The 5,000-nt window shown below is 37.3% G+C and overlaps 1 long non-coding RNA gene across 1 annotated transcript; it reads right to left on the bottom strand.

The window, feature by feature from the left end:
- Positions 1–407: 407 nt before the first annotated feature.
- On the bottom strand, positions 408–1,624 carry LOC131019877 (uncharacterized). Its single transcript, XR_009100521.1, has 2 exons — positions 1,457–1,624; positions 408–701 (listed from the first exon to the last, which is right to left on the bottom strand). It is a non-coding gene; the product is annotated as an uncharacterized LOC131019877 (long non-coding RNA).
- Positions 1,625–5,000: the final 3,376 nt, after the last annotated feature.

The raw sequence follows: 5,000 nt of genomic DNA, 5'->3' as shown, positions 1-5,000 counted from the left end.
ATAACGGTTTTCGACCGTTATCTATTCCATAATACATATTTTTTTCATATTATAGTTAACAGTTTTTTATACTTTTTATAACGGTTTAAACCGTTATCTTTGTAAATATTATAGTTAACAGTTTTTTATACTTTTTATAACGGTTTAAACCGTTATCTTTGTAAGAAAAAGATAACGGTTTTCGACTGTTATGTATTAGAATTAATCCGTTATGTATTATATAATATTTCTTTTTTCTCATATTATAGATAACAGTTTTTATACTTTTTATAACGGTTTAAACCGTTATCTTTGTAAGATATAGATAACGGTTTTGTATGTATTAGATGACAGTTTTTCACATATTTTTTATTTATTCTTAATTTTTCCTTTTATGAATATCTAAAAATCAATAAAAAAAATTCAAATAATAAAATAACATTGACAAGATAATATTAGCATATATAACATAACATCCAACAATTCGAGCTACACAAGTTGCCTGTTAATACATGTTTTACTACATGCGCATGTAGTAAATATCACATACATTTCTGTCTACCAATTCTCCCACCATACAAGTACCAGCTTCTTAATTTCGCCCAATTTTATACAAACTACATCACCAGGGACAAGAATAGCAACATCTTTTCCATGGACTTATCATGGAACCTTCTGTTCCAAACTCTTCTAGTCTCTTCAGCGCTGCCCGGTTCAAGAACCTACAGTTACACTAAAACACTTTTGTCACAAATGGCTCACTGCTGCACTTAATAGTAGCACTACTCCCTGCATTAATTATTTCTTTCCTTTTTTTTCACAAGAGTATAAGATCTTCCAGGAAAGAGATGAGAGGAAAAGCAGATGATAGAGAAGCAGCCAACAAATAAATATGAGATGATAGCTGCAATGATGGAGATGAAAGTGATGCTTCCATTGAAATATAAACATGCGTAAGAGTTTCACCTGGTAATTGAAATAGAAGCATGCACTGAGCAATTAACTACATAAGGTTCAAGCTAGCCATGAAATATAAGGTGGCAAAAAATCCAGCGACGAGCGATGAACATTAAACCTTGATGATGCTAATGAAGTTTACTTACTAGTTTCATTTATCAGAACTCTCATAATCAAATATTGCCTTGCAAGTATTAACATCACAAACATACCATAATAAGATTGCAGTAGTTGAGTGATAAACCCTGCAAACACACACACAAATCCAACAGCAAAACCTCACTTAGTCTTCCTATCTTCCAAAAAGATGAATCCATTGCCATCTCAAGTCTAAGAAGCTTCAAAAAAGGCAGTCTGATCATTCAAAAAGATCATTTTTTTTATTATCACAAGTCTACATCTCCTGTACAACCCCACAACTACACAAGATACACCTCTAACAGCATATGAAGAAGCATTGTAAACCAACGATATAGCAAGGTCATAAGCAGGAAAATTTCACAAGGTTTAAGCTGCAAACCTCAGCTACACGACGTAGACAACGTGGGAAAGCTTCCCATCATCGAAAGGCAGCCGGATATACTCCTGCGCGAACTCCTCCGCAATCTCAAAGGCAAGCTCCCCCTGCAAAGCCTTGCAATACATAAACAGCACAACAGTAGCCGCCACACTGTAGAGCAACAGAATCGTCATAAACCCCGTGTATACGACGGCCTGAAACACGAATGCCCAGCTAACTTTTATCAGTAACTGACCATTACATCCCCACACAAAGTTCAGTATATAAAATTAGAAGTAGTAAAATAAATAGAAGATTCAAGAAAAACGATTAAGAGACAAATCTTTATACCTCACTTTCTATTAGCAACTGGCCCAGTGCATTCGGAAGATAAGGAAATATTGAAGGTCTTAGAGTGTCCACCATACGATGAATGAAAGAGGTAACCTAGAAAAAAATGTGTCGTTAGATAGAGTTTGGAATATGGCCATCAAGTGGAGAGATCTGCAATTCTTACCTTACTTCGCAGGGGTTCTACCTTTGGGAAGACAACAAGAATTTTCAGGAGAATATCCAAAGTCTAGAATAAATAACAAGTCATCAGTATGTGCAAAATGAATATTGTGCAAAATGAATATTGCAACTGGCACTATTCAACAATGAAAAATATGCAGTTGGAAAAACTTTCCCCCCTTTAACTCTAATGAAGTTTAATTATGAAAGTCAGGAAACAGAACTTTAACTTCATCAGAAACAACTCAAGGGAATTTAGAACCTCTAATTCTTGAATCAAAAATTTGCACATTTTAATAGTAATAAAAACCATTCTCCTGTAAAGGAAGTACCGTGTCATTTCCCAGGTTAGACAATAAACGGTATATAAATTATCTCAATCGAGGTCTTTTAAATGATCCCCAATCACATAATCATATAATACTTCACCTACATGACCTAAGCAGCACCAAGAATTGAAATTCAGTTCTATCTCAAATGGACTGGTAAAACAGAGTTGAGAGTTAGCATTGCATACTTGCTCTTATTGTACTCAAACTCGATATGAAGGCAGTCCTCAATTCCAACTTCCATCTACAAGTTCAAATAGAAAAAAGGAAGAAAAAGATTATAGGCATACTCTTGTGAAGAATGAGTGGGATAATAAGCAATTTACACTCAATATCTGTATCACATATCTGATATTATATGGAAACTGCATTACAAACATAAAGAATGAGCCTTCTTATTTTGCAACTTCCCCTGCAGTCATCCAGAGAGATCTCGTAAACATTACTATGCAACATAAGATTTAACCAAACACGTCGTGGTACACACATAAAGTAAGGATTTTCAGAAGACAACTTTATAACAAGTAATTTTAACTAATGGAATATGATACACACTTAAATACATGTGCAGTGAGGCATCTAAACAAGAACCAAAGCATGTAGCAACTAAATCCAAAACTTTTAGAAGGCAAAGCATTATTTAAAGGAATTGCTTAAAGGATATGGTAACATCAAATATGGAGAAAGGAATACACTGTAGGTTTGCTTCCAAGATAGAATTATAAAACAATAGCAACCCCAGACACGAGCCTTCTTCTAAGCAAATATACAGTATACACACACCAATAGAATGAGAAGACCACTCGGAGAGAGCATAGGGGCTAATCTTAAGGTAAAATACCTGCTCAGAAAGATAAGATGCATATGCTCTCATTCCAAATCCCAGTGCTCGTGTGCGGCTTCCCTGAGCACATGATAATCGTCTCCTTTAGCTACAAGTTTAAGAGAAGTTAAATTAAGTTTGAGCCAGACATAACACATAAAAAATTAAGAGAGAATATAGCCAATCAGCAAACATATTTATCAGACTTTTTGTAAGTACCATGGATATGCTGCTGTTTCTGTTCAATTTCATCATCTGTAAATCCTTGACGAAGGGAAACCATTAAGTTAACTATGTTTCTCCAGTTCATTTTGTTAGGTTCTTGTTCGGCTGACTTAGGAGTGGGTATATTAAACAAGGATTGCAACAAAGTTCGAGCAAAAGCCCTAATCTAAATCATATTGTTACCAACAAAGTTCAAAAATTAGGGATTTGGAATGAGATTTGCGTAAGGGATGTATAATTAGGGATTCTACCTTGGTGGTGGCTATTGTAGAAGGCGGCGGCGACAGCGGCGGCTCCTAGGGTCTGCGATTGAGAGCTCGACCGGCGACAGCTGCTAGGCCTAACGGACGGAGAGAGAGAGACGGGTGCGGTAGGTGGCAGACGGAGAAGCAAAAAGCCCGATCTGCTGCTGCCGCTGCGAGAAGAGCGGCGTCGGCGGAGGAGAGGGGTGGTCTGCTCGTGCTCGGTGGAGGGGAGAAGGGTGCTCCACCTCTCGATCTGCTGCTGCGAGAAGAGCGGCGTCAGAGGCGACGCGATGCAGGGTGGGTGGGGGCAGGGGCAGTCACTGACTCACTGGCACCGGCGTCCGGTTGCTCGTGCAGCGTCGTCCGGCGCGGCGTCACCGGGGGAGGCGGCGGGTGTGTTAGGAGTATTGGAGCAGAAGCTTGAAAATCAGATTTTGAGTTAGGTTTCGAATTTTACCTAATAAAAATATATATTTATGAAAAAAAACAATGTTAATACATAACAGTTATATAACGCATTTCTTAACGGTAAAAAAACTGTTGTAAAAAAGTGTTAATAGATAACGGTTGACGTAACGGTTTATCAAACCGTTATGTATGTAACTAATAGATAACGCTAAAAGATAACGGATTACATCATACTGTTATCTATTGTTATGGATAACACTACATAGATAACGGATTTCTTCAAAACCGTTGTCTTTTCTAGAAAATGCGCTCATACATAACGGGTTTTTTTTAAAAACCGTTATGTATGAAGTGTTATGTATGTGAAATTTTGTAGTAGTGAATGAGACACAATTATATGAAGTCATAGTTTGGGTAGTATACTACATCGGTAGACTAACATTTCTTGGTCTTATCAAACAAGGGGATCTATTATGACAACTCACGAGTTGCAAGGCTCAAACTCAACACAACATCAAGACAAGGTGTTGTAGAGATTGTTCAAGAGAATCAAAAGATTGACCAGAGGGTATGAAATGATTAACTACAAGGTCGAACAAAATGACCTCGAGTAAGAGCCCATCTGGCTTTTCAATCGAAAGTTGAAACACATGGGTTTTCAACCCAAAAGACGTCTACTGAGATTTGGATCATGTGGACTGGCCAGGTCCAACATCATCACCTCCCAGTCACACGGGAAACATCGTCCCGAACTTGAAGAGCCATGAACATATTATACATAACAAAACATAAGCTCATTATGACAACTAAACTTATCTTAAGGTTCTCTATCCTATTGATCTCAAATCCCAAACCTCTCTTAAGACATATACACACAGACATACGTACACAGGCAAAACACACTATTCTTAAAATTTATCGTGTAGCAAAAGTCGATTCGATGTTCCGTCGTACTTGAACATTCGAACGTAGAGACTATGGTTCAACCTTTGATGCAACGTTTACCTTGAATTCGTCTCGTA

Source organism: Salvia miltiorrhiza, chromosome 4 (genome assembly GCF_028751815.1).
Source record: "Salvia miltiorrhiza cultivar Shanhuang (shh) chromosome 4, IMPLAD_Smil_shh, whole genome shotgun sequence".
NCBI lineage: Eukaryota > Viridiplantae > Streptophyta > Magnoliopsida > Lamiales > Lamiaceae > Salvia > Salvia miltiorrhiza.
Note: the sequence above shows the minus strand (reverse complement) of the source record. Positions and strands in the feature narration are given on the sequence as shown.